The sequence below is a fragment of the Rattus norvegicus genome, chromosome 20, assembly GCF_021556685.1.
Source record: "Rattus norvegicus strain SHRSP/BbbUtx chromosome 20, alternate assembly SHRSP_T2T, whole genome shotgun sequence".
Taxonomy (NCBI): domain Eukaryota; kingdom Metazoa; phylum Chordata; class Mammalia; order Rodentia; family Muridae; genus Rattus; species Rattus norvegicus.
In genome coordinates, this window is record NC_141553.1 from 20,814,618 (window position 1) to 20,840,267 (window position 25,650).

Consider the following 25,650-nt stretch of genomic DNA (forward strand, 5'->3'; position numbering starts at 1 on the left):
GGGGGAGATCCGGAACTCAAGATTCTTTCTGAGAAATTTTGAAGTGGATCATGCCTATTTTTAATTGCCTTCATATTCCTGCCAAGCTGATATGATTTGAAATCACCATAATGGTCTTGGTAAGTTGGGGGTTTCTGAGACCTGGATGTGTTAAACGCCCTGCCAGGACCATTAACAATGATCAGTGACAGAGTAAGGATTGATACACTACCTTCTGGATCTAACAGGTTGTTTGTTTGTTTGGTTGGTTGGTTGTTTGTTTGTTTGGTTGGTTGGTTGGTTGGTTTTTTACCACAGAGTCTGTCTGCCAAGCTTTACAGGTGGTGCTTGTCAAATGCAAACTCCTTTGGTATGCTCATCAGCACAATAAAGAAGCGGAAGAGAAGAACGGGAGTGGAAAGAACTCTCCAGAAATCGGATGGAGAGAAATTAAACACTGGCAGTGGTAGAAATGCCTGGACAAAGAGGTGAGACTGTGTTGGTGAAAGACAGGGAGACGAGACATCCCTTATGGATCTTGTGATCAAAGAGTAATCAAGAAATTTGTCTCTGGGATTGTGGAAATTTTGCTACTCCTGCCATGATTCAACAGTTTCAAAATTCTTCCTTTGAACCTATGTACAGAGTTATTGGCTTGACTATGAGCAGAGAATGCAGTCTCACGAATAAAGAGGAAGTCGTTAATTCTTTTTAGCTAGCTCCTTGCTTGCCAAAGAGTGTCCTGGAGGTTGGTGAAGAAGCTCGTTCTAGAACAGAAATAAGTGCTTGTGGTACAAAACAAGAAGTGGTATTTCCATGTCAAAAGTATAGCATTTTTCAGCATGGTTTAAATATTAATGGAATAATATGTTCCAGAACCCTGAGCTCTGAAGGCAGGGTGAAGAGGAGGGGGGAGTGGGTGCTGTGTGGTGTGTGCGGCGCACCTGCTGAACAAGTGCCAGCGGTCAATCCGTTCTTCGCTAACCTTGGCTCTTTAAGAGATGATAAGACGAAGGCTTCATCTTTTTCACCAAGATGTAGAGATTGTTTTAGAGACAGATGCTGGGTATCTCTAAGGGGACCATCTTCCAGGAAGGCTAATGAATTCCACAGGTGAACTCACGTCAGGGGCAACTCAAGTCCCGCCCTGTCTACAGTCAGAATGACAAGCTTCCCAGGAAGGATGTGGGTTAGGTTGGAACTCGGGATAGCCGATGAATCATTAGAGCACCTGACTTCAGTATTTTCTCCCTTTTTAGAAAATTACAAGAGTCAGTCAGCCTCCAAGTGTGCCCATGCCTGAACTGTGAGGTTGCATGAGCCTATACCTGCCTTCAAAGGTGAAGAAGGTGTTCGCTCATCATTGAAAGGAGACTCAGTATTCAGACTCTCGACTCCGGTTTTAACAATTGCTTTAAAATAGAAGCTGGGCCTTCAGCTACACCTGAGAGTCAGCTGACTGCTTTAGGGGGCTACAGCTACCTTCCTTTCTCAAAAGCGGCTGTAAGACCTTTTATTAGTGTTTAATTTCCCTATCCAGACTATGATATGTACGCTGTCCACTTTGCCTGTATAATGCGGCATTCTTCTGAGGAGCCAAGTGCCAGAACTTCCATAAGCTTTTACCCAAGCATTAACTGAGCTTCCCCTTCATGGCCTGGTATCCTGTGACTGATAAAAGAGAGTTAGCTCACTTGAAAAGAGAAACCGTCAACAACATTTTACAAAAACTGGAGCTTTTAGTCCCTTTATAGGTATTCAATTTTTTCCTCTCCTCTGCTCCTGGGTGACACTTGAGACTTAGACTTACGAGTTGAAAAACCATGTTATTAAAAAAAAATCTGTGTTTGTGTCGTCAGACAGAGCCATGTTTGTATCCTTCTTGGCTATTAGTTGGCCTTGTCACCTCTGAGGATGGTGTCACTTAATCCCATAAGCCAATCAAGAACACATATTAAGGCAGGAGAAATGGTTCAATAGTTAAGAATACTGGCTGCTCTTTCAGAGTTCAAAGTTCCATTCCCAGTAATCACATGGTAGCTTACAACCATCTGTAACTCCACGTCCATGATATCAAACACCCTCTCCTGCTCTTCTGGAACCACAGGGTGCATAAGCATGTGTGCAGGCACACATAAAATAATAAACTTAATTTTAGATGTATTTATACATTGATTGATTGGTTGGTTGGTTGATGGATTGATTGATTAGAAGGACATAGAGTGAAGTGCCCCAAAGAGCAAGACTGCTCACAAGTCCGCAGGTTCATCTTCAATAAACTCGCTGGAGGGTAAGCAACAAAATGTCTGGCAAACAAACTAATGCTTTAATTCTAGCAAACACATGAAAGTAACATGACCCCTCTTCTTCTGACTTGGAGTTTCGTACGGGTGTTGTTGTGACCTAAATACATTCATACATTTGAGCCCTTGGCCCCTGACTGGTAGTGCTGTTTTTGGAAGGTTGTGAAACCTTTAAAGAGGTGGAGCCTCACTAAAGGAAGTGACTCGCTGGAGAGGATGTTGGGATTTTGTAGCCTGGGGTCACTTCCTGTCTTCCCTCTGCTTAACTGTGGAGGCAGTGCTCCCATTGCCTTACACTCCAGCCAAGACAGATCGTATCCCTTCTGTAGCATATGAGAAGGTCAACTCTTCTTCCCTAGGTTTCCCTCTTACCAGATGTGTGGTCACAGCAGCAAGAACAGCAAATTGATTAGGCAGGCGGCATTGAGCCTTAATTAAGTCTTTATGTGTATCTCTCCAGTTCAGTACTTCTTGCTTAGGGAATGGTGCCACCAATTGTGGGTTGGGTCTTCCCACCAATTAATTTAATTAAGACAATCCCCTCACCGGTATTCACACAGGCCAAGTCAATGTAGACTACCATCTTCTGAGACTCTCTTCCTGGGTGATTCCAAATTGTATCAAGTTGACAATTAAAACTACCCGTCACCAGGCATTACCTTACTTAAGAGTAGTACAATCTGGGTCCCGTCCCCTTCTCCCTGTTTCTCAAGGGAGACAGAATAAATTAACTCTTTTTCTTTTTTTTTTTTTTTTTTCGGAGCTGGGGACCGAACCCGGGGCCTTGCGCTTGCTAGGCAAGTGCTCTACCATTGAGCTAAATCCCCAACCCCTAAATTAACTCTTATTTGAAGTAATAGGCAGCCTTAAACATTCTACCAGGTGACATTTTAAACTTCCTAGATAATGCCATATAAAATCAGCTAGATATGCAATGATAAAAGAATTTTTAAGGAGGAAACTTCATTGATGCAATTTGTCTCCTCGATAATAGCAGAAGAGCAGTATCGTCTTTTATCTAAAATTTGGCTGTCTTCATTTTCTCCACAACACGGGGCCCAAGACCTGCATTATTGCATTACGTGTTTGCAAAGCTATTGAGATGCCCTTGAGTAAGATTCATCATCTTGTCCTAAATTCTCTGCACACTCCACTCAAAGCCTAGTGGCAGACAGAAAGGATGGTCAGAAAACATAAAAGACAAAATAAAAGATTGTATGCTTTCCAGGCAAGTGAGAATTTGCCCTGTAGCACTTTTTGATATTAACTCATTAATCCTCACAAGCTATCCAGAGAGAGAGAGAGAGAGAGAGAGAGAGAGAGAGAGAGAGAGAGAGATTTAGAGGTAGAGAGCCCTCAGCACTGCATCTACCAGGAAGACTTAAACCAGAACAAGGCCCCACCCCCAGCATAGACTAAGCCTCTTCTCAGGGATCAGGGCAAGCAGCAGACAAGGATGGGTAGCATTCAGAAACACGTCTGTGGTTCTCTCCTTCCCCAGTCTTCGGGACAGTAAAACACAAGGTCCAGCCCTGAGTTTAAAGACATGGTGACTACCATTTTGAAGTTCATAAGGAGTGTGGGCCAAGCATTCTTGAACAGTCAGTCAAGTTTCCAGTCCTGGCTGACATACATCTTAGCAGAACAGACCTTGATGGTATAGTGTTTGGGCTTTTTAACTATAGGCTGACTCCAGTTATGGCATTATGGAAGTCCACATTCCCTCTGTCTCTGTCTCTCTCTCTGTCTCTGTCTCTCTCTGTCTCCCTTTCTCTCTCTCTCTCTCATTATTATATGAGGTTTTCCTGGTTTTGTATAAAAATAAACTGGCCAGGTGCTCAGAATTGTACCTAAGGCATATCACTATTAGCGTCCCTTCTTCGATCTCTTTATCCCACACTTTAATTCATGTGTGCTTGACTATAGAGTCTGTTTAGTTTAGTTTAGTTTATAGTCTATTTAATCATTGCCATATAGCCCCATACGTTCTGTAGAAGGGACAGCTCAGAAATATGCAACTTCTAACAGTTAGTATGAAATCCTAACTTAGAAAAGCATTGCTGAGCTAATTCCAAAGGACTATCAAAAATATATCCACATCTTTTCTGGACCACAATCCATATAGGAATCGTAATAAGTGAGAAAATGTTTACAAATCATTAGGACCAATGGCGTCTTCTTCATCATTTTCGTTGACATGCTGGATCATCTCCAGTGTGAGCACTGATTTTAGAAACACTCACTTTATTAGCAACCCTACAAATAAAAAGACAAAACTAAAACAGGTTTTAAAATATAGAATATAAAGAACATTCTTCAGGAAACTATTTGAATTCTTTCATAAACATAGTATGTTATTTATTTTGAGGGAAACAGTTCTTGACATTTTAAAGACAAGAAACTGAAGGATACATGCCAAGAATTTAAATTGTTTTGCATATTCTAATAGTTTACATATTAAGCAAACTAGGATGTAGTCGAAAAATTATAGTGAAGTAATTTGTTTATGACAAAATAAAGCGGGGAGGGGGTGTCCTACACATTTGTCTGTTCTGCTTGAGCATTGGCACGGGAACGCTCTCTCTGCATATTCAGTCCTCTGTACCATGGTGCACGCAGGGTTGGAAGAACCTGCCCACCTTACCCCTCCTGAAGCCTGGGCTCCTTGTCATACTAGAAATAAATTCTGGGAAACGAGGGAGTAAGTTCTTTCAGATCCCCAGAACTATGCCTGCAACAAGTCAAACACTGCATTTTAAAATTCAAAAAAGAGGGGTTCAAATTTGCGTTCTGAGAGGAACGGTTTATAGGTGCCTATAGTCTGTGAACCCCTAAAATGGTAGGCAGCCATTATTCGTCTGTGAGCTTTTTTTGAAAATCATCCTACCCTCAAAGAATGGACAGATAAATGAGTAGTCCAAATACCCCATTCTTTGAGGCTACAAATTCACAGTCGGGTGATTTTTTATTTTTAATAAGCTTTCATAAACATAGTATGTTACTTATTTTGAGGGAAACAGTTCTTCCACAATGTTCCAGACAAGCCTAGTGTCCCACTGCAAAAGTTTCTTGACTCTGAATCCACTGTTTGCTTGCATACACTTTGTTCTGTAATGATTTCCCCCCTTTGGTTGAAATGTCTGCTCTCCATAGAAATGCCAGCTGCTTTGAAACCACAATAGCATTCAGCCTACCACAAGCTGGATGCCTTTGGTACCCTCAGACACCCAGGTAAGACTCACACATAGGAAGAGGGCATCAAAAGACAGAGCACAGCCTTCCTTGATGGCAAAGGGAAGAATTTCTAGCTTGGTTAATTATTTGTTACATATATGGGGGGGGGATATATTTATAACCCCATGATCTGCTAAATGTTAACACAGAAATGATACTTTTGTCCAAAATTGAATTCCAATTTCATTTCTGCCTTCCTTAATAAGATGTTTTGTCCTAAAGAAAATTCAGTTACATCTGCAAACAAAATACTCTCAATTATTTGTTGTCTTTAGATTCAAGGCTTCGAATGTGTTCCTTCCGATGCAGAATCCCAAGGTGTTCTAAACAGTGTTTAATGTACCTCATCTGGCCCTCCTCCCCAGAACTACTAGAATCTTCCATGATTCACTTCTGAAAGAAATCTAGAAAATATGAATGAAAATATAGGCGACTCCTTAAGTGCATCATAGTGGGTTGGTTATGACCGTGATGATAATTGTAACCTGTGCAAAATCAAAGTATGTATCATTCTATAACATAGTGTAAGAGTTGTAGTCATGGCTATACCTGTTCTTAATCACTGTGGAGTGATAATGGAATGTTTGATCTACCTACTGGGTACCAGTCTTCTCTTGATAAGCACACTCTAATCTCTTGGAAATCCTATACAGAGCACTCTTAGCTCAGAAGTATGATGACTCCATTCCTGCCTACACATAGTTCTTGACTGAAATATCAGCACATCCTTTCTACCACTGAATGACTAGAGAGAGACCAGTGAGGGGAAAACACAGAAAGACCTTTGCAGGGGGTTTCTAAAGAAATGTTTCCATCTTGCTCTCTGGTAGCTGCAAGGGAAGCTCTTTTCTCTTTCATTGCTTCATGAGAGTTAGAAACCACTGTCCAGTTTTCCTGCTTAAGTCTTTATTGCGAAAAGCATATACAATGGCTGGCAGACAAGAGAGATGAAAAACGAAACAAAACAGGACCTTGAGTAACATTGTTTCCAGATGGCCAGTCAGACAACTAATTATGTTTGGATTTCAGGATTTCTGCACCATTTACATGTGCTCATCACAGAAAAGTCATGGTCTATAAGTCTAAAGGTGTTGCTATTATAAGGTACATGGTTGGGTGTAGTAACAAGCTATCTCTAAATACTGTAACTGTCACTTTCTTAATGATGTAGAATGAGAAATGCTTTTGAAAGTAGTAATTAAGCCATGGAATTCTTCCCATATTCAACTGGCCAGTGAGGGATGATTGACCAATATTAACGTCGGTATTGACTGATCACTTACTTCACTCACAGAGGTGAACTAATGCTACTTTCCTCAATAGGAAACTGAGGTGTGTGCTAAGTGACTTGTCAAATGTCACTGAGCATCAGGCAGGACCAGGAGGGTCATCACAGAGCAAAACTCATGCTCTGAACCCAACTTGGACCCAAACTTGAGCAGACGGTAAATAACTGATCGATGTTGACAATTGATCTGATGGCTTGAAACATGTGTAAGACGTAGATTGACTAAGGCAATGTGGAAAACATATATTACTTTGTACAGTGATTACAGATTTGTGGTAAGAATATGAAGAGTCTACATTCTTGGAAATTTTCAGGTACTGTAAATTGTCATTTGTGATTGTCTCTGTGTTTGAAAACAGCTCCTAAAATCCTCCCGGCCAACAGAAATCATATATCCTTTGGCCACCACCTCAGATCTCCTGTCCATCATTTTAGTCCACACTTCTGTAAATGCAGGGTTTTGGATTCCACACATCTGAGGTCATCTAATGCTTGCTTTGTTACGCCTGTGTTATCTTGTTTAACTCAATGCCCTTTTGGTTTGTCTGTATCATTGCCTCTTATTAAGACTGGATGGCATTCTCTTGTGAACACACACAGCATGTTAATGTCTCCGTTCTGACGGATACTTAAGCTAATTCTTAGGTTGGCTGCAGCGAGGAATGCTGACTTGAACAATGGCATATTAACTACTTTTTTCTGTGGCTGTGATCAAATATCCTTATAAAAAGCAAATGAAGGTGAAAAAGCTCTTAGGGCTTCAGCGAACTAGAGTCCATAAAGGGGGAGTAGGCCTGGCATGGGGGCAGGAGCAGGAAGTTAGCTAGTCCTGTTTTGTCCACACACAGGAAACAGGGAGTGGAGTAGTACCTGAAAGTTGGAGGGAGAAGCTCTAAGTCTTTAAGGCCCATCCCATGTTATATACTTTCTTCAGGAAGACCTCACCTTCTAAAGGTTCTATAATCTCCCCGAATAGAGCTGCTGACTGGGGACCAAGTGTCTAAGCACAAGAGCCAGTGGGGGACAGCTCTCATCTAAACTATTACAATGGGTTTCCTTCAGATAACCATTAGAGAAGCAGTTCTCAACCTGTGGGGCACGACCCCTTCAGTAAGCATTTACACTATGATTCATAACAGTAGTAGAATTACAGTTACAAAGTAGCAACAAAAATAATTTTGTGATTGTGGGGGGCAGGGTCATCACAACATGAGGAACATTAAAGGGTCAGAGAGTTAGAAAGACTGAGAAGCCCTGCTCTAGAGGAGCCTTGGTGGCTCTGATGTGTAAATTTCTAAGGAACTTCCTTGGCATTTTCAGAGTATCTGTCAACAACCTAAGGACATGTCCACAGCAATGGTATGCAAAACTCCTCCCCCTATGTCTTCAATGGCATTTCTTTTATCTTTCATCTTTTCTATAATATCTATTCTAATCAGGAAGAAATGATACCTATTACAGTTTGATTGGATTCAAACTCTAATGCCTAACGACAGTGAATGTTTGAACCTAGCCATTCTTAATGTTCTGCCCATTTCCCAGAGTCTGCGAATGTTTGTCATGGAAATTACATGCTCAGCCTCCAAATAGGCAACGGAAGTCATCTGCTTTGGATGACAATTAATGACATCTTGATTTTGTCATTTCACTGTAGAATTTTCTGAACCAAAGTTGGATCATTTCAATACCCAGAGAAGTGTTAGCCTGCAAAATAATACAGCCAGGAAAAAAGTAAGATTCTGTTCAGATGAATAGAACCAATTTTCCTCCGTATGTGTCCCACTGTTTGGTCCAGCTCTGATTTTCTGATGAGTTAGTAGCTGAGTCTGTTATGGTATATGATGGAAATCTTTTAAATATGTTGCTTCTAGCACTGGGCATCTCCCTGTCTATAGGAAAGTCAGGAAAAGAATGATTCATCATCCCTGAACCTTGTTATTGTAGTTTTAATTCACTGTTATCAAACTGACTCGGGGGTTATAGGTCAAATGCAAACATTAAAGGGAAACTGCCCCCTGATTGATTGCCAGGGAAGGATGTGAATTGAATGTGCATGTCATTGCATCCCCCTGCAGTTGATTTGCAGATGAAACGCTAATTGAAAGTCATCAAAAGAAGACCCAGTCCTACGTTTGCAATCACAATAACACTCCATCTTCTTTAGACGCCTAGTGATTTGGATAAAAATGCAAAAATTCATTGTCTACATCCTCTGCTCCCTAGAACCACCCCCAGCACCATCTCCAACCCCCCCCTTGAAAAATATTAATGGATGGCTATTCCACAAGCACTCAAAAAGAACGTAGATCTTCAGAAGGGAAAAGAAGTCAGAAATATTTTAACGGCGTTACTCAAAGTGACACGATTTGACAAATTGACCGTAGATATCAATAAAATGTTACCATGGAGCAGTAAACAAGCACATTAAGTCTGCGAGTGACTCTAAGTCCCATGAGTGACTCCTAGTCTCTAGAGTCCTTTCTGGTGAGCAGGAAAAAGTCTTTCATCAAATGGACCTCCGACTCTATTAGCTTGATATGAGGCTTCTGGTAGAGAGCAACAGGTGAGGAAGGTGGGCTAATTGAGCACTATTGATATCAACTTAATGAATTTTGTGGAGCTTGAAAATGTTCCAGGGCATGTGAGACCCCTAGACATCTATGAGTATGATAGAATTCCTCCCTAAGTTAGTCTTTCTCAAGCAGTCATATAATATAGGGATTATTAATAGCAAAAAAGAATGTATTGACATCATTCACATATGTACAGAAATAACACCAGAACAGTGGCAGCATCTTGCGTTACATACACAGGTATGTATGTTGGACGGCAGTTGGTAGATAATTACCTATGCAGAAAATGATAGATCTCCTCAAGACCCAGGGAAACATTCCTGTAATTGTCTTATTTATACTAAGGTAAACTTGGCAACTATGAGAGCCCAGTGACTTGGCATCCACTCTGACGAGAGAGCTAGTTGTCATATATTTTGAGGAAAAGAAAAATGAAGCTAAATACATGTGTCCTTCCTGGGAAAACACTCACTGAATAAAGCACAACCAGATGGTTTTCTGTGGGTTTTGTGTGTTTACTTGTACAACTCTCCCTTAAGAATAGTCACATTTCCTGGTCACATTGTTCCTGTCAACCAGATTTTACCTCCTTCCATTGTTCGCCTACAATACACTAATCTCCCACCTGCAGCCCGTAGCTCAGCCTCACCGTGTTGGCTCCAGCCTCCAAACACAGCTCTCAGTCTGCAAACCAGCCCTCTTCCAACCATAATAGTAATCTGCCTTCCACCCTAATGGTTATTATCTCTGTAATCCCAGACAGCCCGGATGACTCCGGAAAGGGCTCTATGTACATCCCTGATCCTGTTTTGTTGGACTCCACAGTGTGTGTTGCCTTGGCCCCTCAGTAGGCCTTCCATGTCAATCCCAGTAACGTGTAGCTTCTCTACAAGTCATCCATAGGCAACTCAGAGATCAAAACCAAGATGAGCCTAGCTTGGTAACTTCTGCAGTATTCAAGATGCAAGCCACATTTCTTACAGTCTTGTGTCATGATTGAGGTACTAGGAGACTTGCATAGAGAAACAATATCTTCTCTTTTCTAACTGATTCTCCATTCTCACGTTGTCCTTCCAACACTGTATGGATCAAGATAACCATGGTCACTCTACCCTACTACGGTCTTCAGATTACATAGGTGTGGCAATTGGATAACCCTTTTAAGAAGTTTGGCTATGAAAAGAAAACAAACAGAATTGCTTAGTTAGGGAGGCGGGTCAAGGAAAGGCTCTACATCGTATGGACAAGGCTTGAAGGAAGCATGACAGAATTCAGAGGAGACAGAAAGCAGGGTGGTAGGGCAGGAGAGAGCATGGTGTGAGGTAGACTCCTTCCTATTGGGTAGAAACTGGAGACGATCAAAATAGGGTGGGATCCGATCCGTTAAAGCAGTTTTGTAAACCTTTAAAAAAAAAATTCACATTTCTGACCTTGGGTGCAATCTACATTTTCACGTAAGGCAATTTTAAGTGAATGTTCCTTTGAGATATAGCACACCAAACCAAGATGGTTGATAGCCAACGTATTGACAAGTATTTAAGCGTGGGCTGAGTGCTCCCCACCTGCCGGACACCACATCAAGGTGTCCTTTCACCCCATGTTGGGTTTAACTACCACCATAGCAGTTTGTATATTGTACTTCTAACCATAGATGTTATATGGATTAAATACAGCATGAGAGACTGAACGCTCACAAGAACGGGTGGTTGTGTTGCGATATTTTAACTTATTCGCAACATCCCCAGTACCATTTAGGGGAACTAAAGAGATGTGTTTACATGGTGACTGCCTCCAGAATCGCTCTCTCGGTGGAAGCTCCCACGAGGCATGGGAGTTGCTGTTCTGAAGTTGCCCTAAAGCAAGTGATTCAGTAAGTTCAGTGCTTCCACTGTGTGATAAACTACGACACAGAACATTACACACAGAACATCACACCACAGCACGCCCGGAACCAGGCACCATGGTCTCCCCCAACCCCAACAATCAGGGACCAGAAGTATCCTGCTGTTCTGGGGAAGACGAGGGTAGGTAGGAACGGGTGTAATAACACACGTTCCCATCTTGACGTGTGCAAAGCAAAAGGCAGGTAAGAACAGTTGTTTTCGAGGTGATGCCTTCTTAAATAAAATGTTGAGATTTTTATCTGGGACTATTTCACTTTCTCATTCAAAAGAGCGTTTTCAGGATGGAGATGTTTCTGAGCACGTTCAACTGAAGGTTAGAGTTCATGCTTAACCCACCATCAACCTGTGGTGCAAATGTTCAAGAACTTAAAATGGACAACAAGAACCCCAGAGAGAATGCTCGACGTGCACCATAAAGATGGCTGACAAGAATCCATCTGAGCATGCGCAGCTTTCATCGTGCATGTTCGCTGCAACCAGAAAGGTCACGTAGAAGGTATGATAATGCAGGCTTTTGCCTCTAAAGCTGCCCACCATTCTTAACAGCTAAAGAGGGCTTCAAGCTGCTCTTTGGTGCATTAAGGGAAAACAAAGTTCTCACTTAAGTTAGCTGAGGGGGCTGGAGGGATGGCTCAACCATTAAGAGGGTTTGCTGTTCTTGTAACGGACCTCCGTTCGGTTCCCAGCACCCAGGTGGTGTAGCTCACAATTGCCTGAACTGAAGTTCAAGGGTCCTATGTCCTCTTCTGATCTCCATAGATAGCTGAAGGCGTGTGTGGCATATACAGACAGTCATACACAGAATGTGTGTATTTTTTAAATAATAATTTATGAAAAATGTTTGAAAAATACTTTCCCCTTTAAGACCTACTCTATGAATGAAACACATGGCTGACACTGCTCAAGTGACCAAGAATCTGAGACTGGGTAGCCGTCGACTAAGGGGAAAAGCAAACACTATAGTTTTACTAAAGGAACAGAACAGAAAAATTACTCTTTATGACTCTTCCGCTATACTCACAGAATAGGGGTTCACTCAGCCATCATGTAAGACATTTACTTCCTTCCGTAGTAGGTTCCAGAGTGACGTGGGAACGTGAACACGTGCTTCCATCCTGAACCAAGAAGCTATCTTCAACTGACCACTCACCACGGAAAAATTAGTTTCCTCCAAGGGAGCCTCATTGGGTACACAAACCGATGTGAGAACAGGACCCATTCCCAGGAGAGAGGTCAACCCAAAACAAATTCAATGGCATTTTGTTTGTTTGCTTTTTCGTAATCTCATATTGCTTCCTTTGGGTTTTTTTTTTTATACCTAACTGTTCCTTTGTTTGTACATTATGGCTTCCAATGTATGGCACACATGTATGTGCATGTGTGTGTATGTGTGTGTGTGTGAGTATGTGTGTGTGAGTGCGTGTGTGTACGTGTGTATGTGTGTATGTATGTGTATGTATGTGTGTGTATGTGTGTGTATGGGTATGTTTGTGTATGTGTGTGTATGTGTGTATGTGTGTATGTGTGTGAGTGTGTGCATACACATGCGCATTTTTTCATGCTTTTTGTTTCTTTTTTCTTCTTTTTGTTAGGTTTTTCTTTTCTTTTATCTTATTTGTATTTTTAATTAGCCTGTTTGTTTTCTTAGGAGAGAGAGTGAAAGTGTGTAGTTGGTAGACAGGCAAAGGGATCTGGGTGGTGATAGGGTAGTGGAAACTGAGGTCAGAATGTACTGTGTGAAAAAAGAACCCTTTATTTTTAATTTAAAAAAGGGAAACTATTATGCTATATGTTAACATTTTCCATGTAAAGTGCCTCCAGCGTCTTTATAGATTGACAGGATTATGTGTGCTTATGGACATAGTGCAAATGTGGATCTGCATGTGTGTATATATGTGAATGCATGTACCAGCACACAACTGGAAACGGCATCCTATATGAACTTAAAAGTGCTGACGATTGTTACATTTTCAGAAATTTTGTGAGTTAATGGTTTAGAATTATATAAAATTCCAGTTAAATTATTCTGAGAACAAGAAAATAGAGAACACACATCAGTCCTAATTTTAAGAAAGTACTCTCCCCGACTATACAGGAATTAATTGTATATCTTTCACTTAGTGGTCACAAGTATTACAATTGTAAAATCAGAGCTCAAGCATTAGTTAAACATAAGTGTGCACTTACATCTGGAAATGTAGCAAAACAGACTGTGTTTTTGGGAAGAAAATCTATGACATAGCCCATATTGTGCGTTGGGGAGTAGAAATGTAAAATGTAAGACAGTCTAAAGTCAAGGAATCTTGCCTGAAATGTGTAGTGTCTCATCAAAACGACTCCCCTGGTGTGTGATCTGTCCAATCGAACACCCTAGATTCTCCCCTGGTCATGTACAGCAAACCCTGAGTTAAAAAGAGGAGTTGCACTTCAAGCCTCACACACTCTACCCCAGTCATCTGCCCATGGGTCCGACACCTTGAAAGAGAAACAAACATGGAGAAGACAGAACTAGGCAAAGGACAGAGGTGTTCCCACGGACAGTTGCTGGAAAGCATTCGAAAATGAAAAAGACACCAAAAATTAGTGATGGATATAACAAAATCCAATGTGTGCACATGCATTTTGCCTTGACTCATAGAGGTAAAATTACAGCCAGATTTTATTATTCTATTCTGTATACACATATTATTGAGGTACTGTATCTACCTCACGACCATTAATAACCATAAATGAAGCAAGACAGATTCATAGCTGACATAAATTCTTTCGGTCTTACTGCTTCTCTGGACACTGCTGCCCTAGCTTTTGCTCTTTGTAACCAACACACACACACACACACACACACACAGAGAGAGAGAGAGAGAGAGAGAGAGAGAGAGAGAGAGAGAAACCATAGCCATAAACTAAAAGGCTACATACTTGCAATAGACGGATGTTAGAAAATACTCATGCTAATTGATAAAGACATCACGCTGGCATGGTGAATTACAACGTAAAAGAGGCTCCTGGATTCATTTATGGCTCTTTTATTCAAAGTTTAGTATATATACTATTTTATTCTTTCCTTCTTCTTTCTTCCTTTCATGCTTTGTGGGATTCATTTTTAAGGCTGATTTTACCCCCTTGGAACCAGACCAAGAGTACCAATTTTTAACTGTATTTTTAAACACGTGCTCAGCAGCAATGAGGCAGAATGGAAAAAGATAATGGGAACCACATTACCAAAAGAAAACAAGTAGAGAAAACTGATTCACAGATCTATGCAGGCAGCTCTTTGGCCTCATTAAAAATGGAATCACCCTTTCCATTAAAATATAATATCACTCTTCCCATGCTCTTGTCTGAGTATACAAAGGAAGGGTATCCAAACGAACACCTTCTAGAACTGACTTTTTGAAAGCACGGAGACATCCATCTCGAAGACATCTGTAAGCTTAAGCGATTTTTCGGGTCATAGGAAAGATCCAGGAATCCAACGCAGAGACTCTGAACTTCCCCTGCAATGTTTGGAAAACTCAGCCAGAGTTAGCAAAACCTGGAAAGAAAACAGGCCTTGACACTCTGCCCAGCTTTTCTTTGGCTCGAACCCCTGATGATTCACAGCAAGACCACATGGTTTCTCTATGTCTCAGCCCCTTCCTCTTCTAAGAACTCATGTTTCTAGAAGCTTCTACCCGTCTCTCGGACACTGGGGAAATGCAGCGAAAAAATAGAAAAATGCAGGTTGAGGGCCCTGATCGAAGTGTGGAGAAGGCTTCTTTTTTCCATTTCTTTTTAAGAAGTGAAGTTGGAGGGAGCCCATCCATCACAGAGTTGGGTGGTGAATTCTTGAGCTTGTGAAGACTAATGTCTGCCATGTTAGCGCACTTGCAGGATATCTTATGCCCAGCAGAGCTGTGTATGCCATACATAAAGCCTAGCATGTAGATCATTGCTGAGATGCTGGCCACAGGGACGAACGGAGGGAATGGTGCTCGTTTGCACTCTCAGAGTTAAACGGGTTTTGAACCAGCATTGACGTAACATCTGGCAAAGCAAAGAAGCAGTTCTCACTAAGATCTTGCTACTGAAGATGAATTGTATTACATTCAGATCAGGAATGACGGAAGCATTCGGCAAAGTCCGCTGCGATGACTTCACGGAGGGACGTCCCCCCACCCCACCCCACGCCCAGTGGCCTATTTTTCAGAGCAGTAGTACTGTGGCAAGGGAGTGGCTGGCTGACGGGAGCTTCACAAGCTGCTTCCCTTTGAGTATGTGAGCACCAAACATCACAGAATGGAGAGCAGTTTTCTGTGAGTCTTCATAAATCAGCCCAGGTGGGTGCTACTACACGAAGGGCTGTCCAGCTGTTCGTATCATTGCCAACATTGCCCTTCTTGCTTCAAATTTACAATACACCCTCCCTCCTTGCTACTGTCCCCAAGCTCTTAATTATCATTGGTTCTCTGGAAGCAGCCCAAAAGGCCCACAGACATTCTTTCAGGGACTCTAAGGATGAAGGAGTGAAATGCCAGCATTGAGTGTAGAAAAACGAAGGCGGGGGAGGAGAACGAAGGAGGAGGAGAAGGGGAAGAAAGGAAGGAAGGAAGGGAAGAAAGGAAGGGAGAGAAAGAGAGAGAGGAAAGAAGGAAGGAAGGAAGGTAGGTAGGAAGGAAGGAAGGCAGGCAAGAAGGAAGGAAGGAGAGCTAGCTTTCATCACAGCTACTAACTGGTCAACAACCCATCTCAAAAATCCGCAAACGGAATTCCTAGCCCAGCTTCCCACCATTATCGAGATTCCACCATACACTCCAGCTTGGACTCTGAATTGCTCAATCCCCGGTCTCTTGATGTTAACAGGATGGGGGGCGGGGAGGATGACATACAGGTGCATAGGTTATGTCAAGCACATAGATTTTTGTCAGAGTTAAGGCTCATGAAAATTAATTGCCCCTGCCAGACCTTTCCAATCCCAGCGAAATCATTTATTTATGTAGCTGATAGTGTCGGTCTTCAGCTAAGAGCTCTGGAGTGCACTGAAGGAGCTTTGCTCCGGGCGACAAACGCCAAGGAGTGTGTGTTTACTCATTTGTTTCTTGTTTTTGTTTTTGGGTTTTTTTTTTTCAGGGCTTCAAAAGCATTTACTTTTTATAATATTGTAAGGCCTTTGGAAGACAACAAACAGTATGTTACACAAACTCACGGACAGACACCAGAGAAGCTAAAGCCAGATGTTCTTAGATGCCTAAGATTTGTTCATACACGTGATCTTAAAAATAGCACATTGTATTCTATATGCTTTATAGGTAAGACTGACGACAGCATGTAGAAGCCCTTTCCTAGTATATACTTCGTGAGTGCGTGCGTGCATGCGTACGTGTGTGCGCGCGCGCCTGCATGCGTGCGTGCGTGCGTGCGTGCATGCGTACATCGGATCTCCTCCTCCATTGCTCTCCGCTTTATTTTTCAGTCAGGGTTTCCAACCGAACCTGAAGCTCACTGATTACGCATGCCTAGCTTGCCAGAAAACCCCAGGGAGCCTCCTAGCGTCATCTCCTACCACCAAGAATACATAGGGATGCGCCTCAACTCCCAGCTTTTTGTGTGGGTGGGGGGGATCTGAACTCAACTCTTGATGTTCCTGTCGCAAGCATCCCTCCACCAATCCTTTCAGCAGCTCTTAAGAGCTTTTCACAGGGTAAACATTTTTCACATCAGATTTCTACAAAATCATCTTTAAAATGCAGTCACAAACATATTTGCCCGTTTTCTTGCCCCATAAGCACTTTCCGTTATTGTTTGCACTGTCTGCGTTGGCTTAATACGTATGTCCACAGCAACCGCTCTTCCCTCTGGTGCGAGCATTCCTACCAACTGAGAAGCACAAGAACACCCCTGACACAGCTCATGGCGGAAACCTCTACGAGCAATCTCTTAGTGTGTGTGATTAAAAAAAGTTTCCTCATCTTAATTCTATTTTTTTTCTGCCCCTACAAAACACCTTTTACTCATTAATTATTTGCTTGATTTATATGAAATGTATTCAGTGGCCAAAACACTTCTGGGCTATGCATAAAATTTAAACTAAAACCCAGCAGCTAAAATCCCCCTTTAGATATAATGGAATTACCAAGTTAATGGAGCGGTGTAATCAAGCCAGAACCAATAAATATAATGTGGCCCAAAATAGGCCGTGAGAACAAATGTCAATAGGTATTGACTATTCTCCACACGAAGCACAGCGCTCATTACAATGATGCTCATGTTGTTGTGGCTTTATTATTTTTACAGTCCAGTTATGGGGAGTGTCTCAGAGCCGCACAGTCTCGAGCCTACTGGAAATAAAAGGTATAAACCGCATTCCACCTTCCAAAACGACGCTATCCTGGGTGTTTAAAAAGAATAGCACATTAAAGTTCTCCAGAGGGGGTTAGTCCATCAAAGGGCGCAGACACCCACTAACGCACAGTGTGAAAAGTGGGCCTTTAAAACCCAGTAGAAAACACGCGAGTGTGGAAGAAAGGATCCAAGTTATAAATATACTACAGGGGACACTGCGAATCTCTCTCCTTTATTCTTCAGAGGGAAAAATATTTAAACTCGCGGAAGGCTGTTTTTTGGATGTAAGCACACGATCCTTCAGAGGGCATGTAGCTTTTAACTTCTTCTAGAAGCTTCTTAGAATATCCACTTGTATAAAATGCACTGTATGCCAAGTTCTGGATTTAAGCATGAAGGTGCTTCTGGAGCAGATGGAAGGATGGCCCTTTGCTGTAAGTGTGTGGTACTAGGATCCCAACTAGATGAAGAGAGAGAGCGGGTGGGGGGGGGGGGGAACTACACACTTGTCACATCTTTTGGAGCTACCACCCATCTTCTTCCTGTTCATGGATGAAGAGACCTACAAAAAAACTTCTAGAAAGCAAAGACATAGGTTTTGCTATGATCAAATATATAGCAAAATATGCCCATATATATATATATACATATATATATATATATACACACACACACACATATATATATATATATATATATCCCTATTATTTGATCTATCTTTACTAACAACATTAAAACAATTTTAGCTTTCCTCTACAAATTTTTGGAGATGAAGTCAGTACTCTGGAAATAGTATTTGGGCTACCAAGAAACATTTTTTTTAAGGGAAGATATAAAATGTATTGTAATGAATCAGAATTAGCAAGTCGTTTCAGGAGATGTGAATACAAATGGTTTCTAGCTAATTGAACTTCTTTCAATATTTCCCCCTTTGAAACTACAGCAGAAAATTGTTAAAATGGAATGACAGACACACAGGAGCTCATCGCACTCTTCTCCGTGCTTCTTGCAACTTTGAAATTTTCTACTCCAAGGAAAAATAACAGTGCATATTAATTACAGAAAATTTGCGAAGTGCAAATAAGAAAAAAGAAATCACTGAAAGGTGGTATTTTAGGCAACATTCCTGTAGCTCTCGGGTTATAATACACACACACACACACACACACACACACACGCACGCACACACACAATGTCATTTTACGTACAGAAACATGCACACATATACATTACACTACACTGCTCTCTCAATGTATTATAAATAATTGTTAAGCACCTTTCTTTGCAACCATGTAAAATTTAGTTTTATGAATCTAAGTTGATGATTACTGGGCATTAACTATCACTTTCCCCTATGATTATTAAAAATTGAACACTAAAATTTATGTGTTTTTTTTAAATGATAGGACTATACCTTCAAGACATATTTGAGGAAATAAAATTCCCAGGTCAAAGGCTAGGAAACTTAATTTTTTTTTCTAGGCATTTTCTCATAGGAAGATGCAGAAATGATATTAATTCTTGAGTCAAGGAAAGATATTCACCAGTATCTACCACCATCACCCCTGCCCTTGTGTGCCTGCCAGTCTTACAAGCACAAATTATGGATAAGTTGGGTTTCTTTCACCACTAGTAACATTGTTGATATTTGGTGATACTGTTAATCGTCAACTTCACAGGATCAAGAATCACCTGGGAGACTGGCCTCGGGGTACACCTTGATTATTTTCATTATAGCAGGAAGTCCCACCTACTGCGGGTAGAACCCTTTCCTGGTTCCAAACTGGAACTGCACATGTGGAGAAAAAGACCTGCACATGCGTCCTTCACTGCTTCTGGATTCTGTGTCCCATGTATCTGTCATCTTTAAGCCCCGCCTGCTTTGGCCTGCCATCATGAAGAACTGTAACTTGAACTACGAGGTAAAATAAACATTTTACCCTGAAGTTGCCACAGTATTTTCTCACAGAAATCAGAAAAACCAAAGATATCTTTAACGTTCAGTGTGTAAAACATATCTCCTGGGATGTCCCTACTTCTTTTCGAAGTGGGAAGGGACATCTGTGTTTTTAATGACCTTGTGTTTATCTCTGTAAGTCCATCTGTTAGGTGTTTTAATGTCTTCATCCTCGGATATGATTTTTACATGACTACAATCACCCTCATCATTCTAACCAACCCCTGCAGGTGTCTGAGTTGTTGTCCTCTTGCTGTCAAAGACCCCATGGCCAAGGCAATGTACAAAAGGAAATAAAAGGGACTTGCTTACAGAAGGCCAATGTGAATCCCAAAAATGAGAATAGAAAGACCACCAACTCAAATCATCATGGGGAACGTAATTAAAGCACACAAGAAATTAAAGCAAGCTTTTTTTTAAAATCTGTGTACACTGATTGCCTCCCCTTAAGGTGGAGTTTGAGAAGTCTGCATTGGATGGAACAGAAAGGCTGATAAAAGCTCAGGAGTAGGGGGTTTCCAAATGGGAGATTTTGTGAGCAAAATGAGCAGGATTGCAGGAACAGATCATAAACATAAGAAGTTAGTCCTACACAGGCTCCTGAAACAAAGGCATAGCTGCAAGGTGTGCATAATCATAGTCATTGTGGCAGACAGTCATAACCAGGTAGTCCTAGGTAGCCCTATAACCTTTTGAAACCAAGGTAGGCTTGCAAAATGGTTATAAACAATTTTTAAACAAAGGCATGATTGCCTGGAACAGGCAATACAGAACTGTTTGTAGTTAAGGTTACAGGTGGTGCATAGCCTGATCCTAGAGAAACAGAGGTTTAATCATAAGCAAGGGATGAACCTAGTTTGTTTTTCCTATAAGATGGCTTTTAAGCCTAAGGTAGAAGCAAGCTGGGTCTTAACTAGGCATGACCATCATGGCAGGGAGGTTGACAGCAGGCAGACAGGCATGGTGCTGGCTCACTAGCTGAGAGCTAGGTGGATGGATGCATGGACAGATAGATGGGTGGATGGATGGATAGATGATTAGATGGTTGTGTGTATGGAAGGATTCATAAGATGGATGGATCCAGAAGATAGATGGGTGGATGGACAGATGGATGGATGATGGATAGATGGAAGGATGGATGGATAGATAGATTTCACATCTGATCCATAAGATAGATAGATGATTGATAGAAAGACAAGTAGACTGACTGACTGTAGTGGGTTGATCTGGTGCTGCTATATATTCAAGTACTAAATTCTGTATCCCACACCTGGTTGCTCCGAAACTAGCAGATCTTCACATATATCAGCTGTTGTTGTGTAAGTCTTGCCCACACCCCCTCCCAAGTCATCTTCCATTGGTTAATAAGCCTTAAAGCAGTAGAGTTGTGCATATATCAACGCTTGATAATATTTTTGTCTACTTCCCTGTCCATAATCCTGAGATGTCACTTGCTATGTCCTACCTGGACCATTCCTACCCCCCAGGCTGGCCCTCATGGCCGTGTGCTCCTCACACTCCACCTACCCCATCCCAGCTTCCTCCTTCCTCTTCTCCACTTTCTTCCCGTAGTTCTTGTCTGAGACCCCCAAGCCGGGGATTTTTAGTTCCGCCTACCTCTCTTCTGTCCAGCTGTAGGCATTCTTCATTAATAAATCAGGGATAACTTGGGAGGGCGCAGACAAGATTTTCACAACAAAAGCTAGTATATGTGAGGATCAGCTCCTTTTGGAGCAACCAAGTTTGGGATACAGAATTTAGCACCAGATCAACCGCTACAATAAGATAGATAGATAGATAGATAGATAGATAGATAGATAGATAGATAGATAGATAGATAGATAGATAGATAGATAGATGGGTGGGTGGGTGGGTGGACAGACGGATGATAGAGAGAGAGAGAGAGAGAGAGAGAGATAGGTGGACAGACGGATGATAGATAGATAGATAGATAGATAGATAGATAGATAGATAGACCGACAGACAGACAGACAGATCAAGTTAGCAAGACAGGGGCTAGCATTGACTATTGAAACCTCCAAGCATTTCCCAAGTGACATACAAGACCACTCCCCCAATCATTCTTAAACAGTCCATGTATAAGTCTACCTTTCCATCTTCTGATATCATCTCCAGTCTCTTTCTCCAATGCCTTAAAGGTTTTATCACCCAAACCTTTTGCTTGCTTGGCCACCTCAAGATATTTTATATTATTTGAGTATATGATGAGAGGTGTTTCCCTGATTTCTTTCTCCGACCATATATCATTTGTGTATAGGAGGCCTAGTGATTTTTATGGGTTAATTTTTATACCCAGCCCACTTTGCTGAAAGGGTTTATCAGCTGTTAGAGTTTCCCAATGGAATATTTAGGGTCACTCATGTATATTATCATAGTATCTGCAAATAAAGATACTTTAACTTCTTCCTTTTCAAGTTGTATTCCCTTGATCTACTTCTGAGGTCTTTCTGCTCTAGGTAAGATTTTAAGTACTATTTTGAATAGGTATGGGGAGAGTGGACAACCTTGTTCAACAGAACATGTGTGCATATGCACATACGCATAAGCACACACACATACACATAAGCACACACACATGCAGGCATGCACGCTCACTTGCAATTGTGGTGAATCAGGCCTTAGCTCATATAACTTCCAAGCAGCTCAAATGTAAAGGGATTGAATCGGGTGTGCATTTCTGTAACAAGTCCAAGCCATATGGAGTCACTGAGAACTCATTAACAAGAAAACCTATGACATGTACGTACGATGTTATAATAAAGTCATAATAATCACAGCCTGTGGTGTTAACTTAGATACTGTTATTGTGTGTACACATAGCTGGTAATCGGAGGCTGATGTCAAAGGCTGTCCTCAGTTATTCTGCAGCTTAGAATTTTTAGACAGACTTTCTCACTGAACCTGGAGCTCGCTCACCAATCTGGCTCAACTCCTAGGGACCCTCCTGTCTCTGCCATCCCATCAATAGGAATTACAAATGTCCACCAGAGCCCTTTGCTGTGTATGGCTGGATTTATGTTCTTCCATTTGCATTGCGAACCCCTTACCTGCTGTGCCATCTCCCTAGGTCTCATGACTCTGTCATAAAAGATTGAAACACTCACACGTTTTTCAATGGCACGGAGATTAGATTTTTTAAAAATTACATACAAGCAAAAACATCGCTCACACTCAATTTAACAGACGGAGGCCCTCCAGTATGATCATGTGTGGATAATAGTATATTTCAGTACATGCTTTTAATTACAAATTGAAGACATGACTAACAATAGGTGCTTTTAAAAGTGCGTATCAAGTTAAATATTAGTAGAACATCTGAATACGGCTTGCAGACTACTGCTCTGAGACACAATGCAGTGTATTGTAACATGGGCTCTTAATTTGATAGTCTTGAGTTTAAATTCTATCACCTCCACTAAAGAGCTCTGTAACGCTGGGTAAATAATTAACTCCTCTAAGCCTCAGCGATCACATCTGTTGTGAGGTTTAAGGAAGATAGCGCACAGAAAGCAGTTAGCCAGAATGCTGCTTATGATAACAGAAAGGATAAGCTTTACTTGATTGATATTCTTTTCCCTCTCAGGCTTGCCCTATCTGACTGATAGTTGCAGAATGCCTGAATCCCCCCAGCCCTGCTCCCGATTCCCTGTGGCGTGTTCTTCCCACTTTCTTACAAAAAAAAAAAAAAAAAACCTGCATTAGTCATCAGACGGTGAGTACAGTTTCCTGTTTTTAAACGCTGCTCTTTGTGGATCTTATCTTCCCAAGTACCAACAAAATGCTTTCCAAAATAATAATTTAGTGTGACTTACATCTTGAAATTGCAGGCGGCTTACAAAATCACAGAGCAGGAATTCCTAGGATACAGAGGTTCAGGGGTTTTTTGGTGGTGGTGGTGGTGGTAGCTTTTTGTTGTTGTTCTTGGGGGTGGGATGTCTAGTTTGCTGGCCAAGCATTTGTGACAATGACACCTAGCCACTGGACCATGAGATTTGCTGGACATTTGTATAGGACTATAATCCTGGCTACTGAGAAAGCTGAGACAGGAAGAAGGAGTGGTCAACAAAGCAAATTCAAGGTCAAGGTTAGCCTGGGCAAATTATGCTCCTTGCTGCATATTGTCAGCTACGCATTTTTAGTTGTCTCACATTGGGAAGGACGTTTCTTTTACTGGTGTTTCGTTTCTAGCACTCTCTATGATAGCACCACTAAGCACCCATCAGTGGTTGCTGAGTTCAACTTGAACTCTCCCTGAATCTGTTGCCTGCCTGTGGATCCAGTTCTCCTAACATGGCTGTTTTGTCTGGCTTCAGTGGGAGAGGATGCACCTAGTCCTCTAGTGACTTGATGTGCCAGGGTTGGGGGATACCCACTGGTAGCCTCCCTCTTCTTGGAGAAGTGGAGGGGGAAGATTGGAGAAGGATTGGGGGTAAAGGGACAAGGAGGACCTCCATTGGGATGTAAAGTTAATAATAAATAAATTACTGGAAAATTTAGCCTAAACATTGATTTTATCTCTACATGTATAGAAACAGCTCAAAAGTCATCAGCTGTCACTGCAGCCCTCCTGACTTAGGCTCCATCGGGGAGAAAGAAGGCAGTTCCCCGAGCACAGAGGGAAGGAAAGACTTGTCTTATCCATGCAGAGTCTGACACACACTGCTACCTGAAAATAAGCACCACTCCCAACGGTTGTGTGGCCAGAGGTAAAAGGGACTTTCTTGCCTGTTCAAGGGAGGGACATCGGATCTGCCAGCGGTTTCATGGGATGCACCAGCAAGATGACACCAGGGAGTATCCTGCTCTATTGTCAGAAGGAAGACCAGGTTATCCAAGTGCTGCTGGAGCCCACTGAGCACCACGGCTCTCCAGAGACAGGTAAGGAGAATACCGCATCCCGAGTGATGACGCATCAGAACTGAGTTAGCCAGGTAAGGGGTCCCCTCATCCATTTAAAGTCTCCCCACTTTCTCTGCCTTATTCAGTGGCTGAAATAGAACCAAGCTGGACCAATCATCTCTGTATCTGTGGTCACCGCACCAATTATTGTCAGACGGTCTATTGACGAAAGAGACAGAAGAGGCCATCTTACCACAGTCCAGAAAGACGAAAATCACACACTGGGGTGATTTCACAACAAAACAGAACCTACCAGAGCACCCTCGCCCCACACATCAAGTTCCTATGGCCAAAGGTCATGATGGTCCCAGGTCAACTTTCTACTGAATTCCCAACACCATTCCCTTCTGTCATCAAGCTTTTCTCCATTTATTTTTCTCCCAATCTTCAACTTCTGTTTTTCCTTTGCAGTCTAAATTTATACTTGGTCTAGCATAATGAATTATTTAAAGATTTTTTCTAAAAAGATTTTTTTTTCTGCATGAAAATGGATTTTTTTTTCTTGCAGTCACTTAACTGTTCAGAACTAGTCACAAACATCACGTGATTGAAGACACTAGACTATATCGTACCCAAGCCATTCCTGGATCCTGGTACCCACAGGGTAGCAGCATAGAAGCGCATGATGTGGTAGCCGTCAAATCGTAAGTTGGAAACGGTTGTCAATCATCCACTGGCTGTAATCTGTGGCTTAGGAAGCATCAGCCCCATCTCATGTATGGATCTGACCTCTCGACACAGAGAAACAACACCATCATCCTAATTAGAGATTCCCATTGTTGTCAGATAACAGGGAAAATGGCGGCGTGAGCCGTAAGAGGATCGACATCTTCAAAAGGATGCACAGAAAACATCTTCACCATCTGCAGTGCAAATGAGCAACCCTCCTTGAAGGCATTTGAAAATGCGTCTCATCCAGAAAGGACCCATACAAGTGTTAAATCAAATTAGTATGTGAAATTCGCTATCGTACTGAGGCCGAGAAAAAGCCTACCTGCAAGAATCGTTCCAAATTGATTAATTATATTTCTCGTCGCTACGCTTCTAATATTTATTGGAACCTACAGCGGATGGTTGAAGCGATCTCAGTCTCAGTCCGGACTTGAGCACATAGAATAAAAATAAAGTGTATACAGTAAGGTCTAAGAAGGCGTCAGATCGGTCTTCCGAT

At 41.8% G+C, this 25,650-nt stretch overlaps 1 long non-coding RNA gene across 1 annotated transcript; it reads left to right on the forward strand.

The window, feature by feature from the left end:
• The first annotated feature begins 23,070 nt into the window (after positions 1-23,070).
• Positions 23,071-24,935, forward strand: LOC147998601 (uncharacterized). The gene is made up of 3 exons (XR_015645793.1): positions 23,071-23,292; positions 24,110-24,458; positions 24,566-24,935. It is a non-coding gene; the product is annotated as an uncharacterized LOC147998601 (long non-coding RNA).
• Positions 24,936-25,650: the final 715 nt, after the last annotated feature.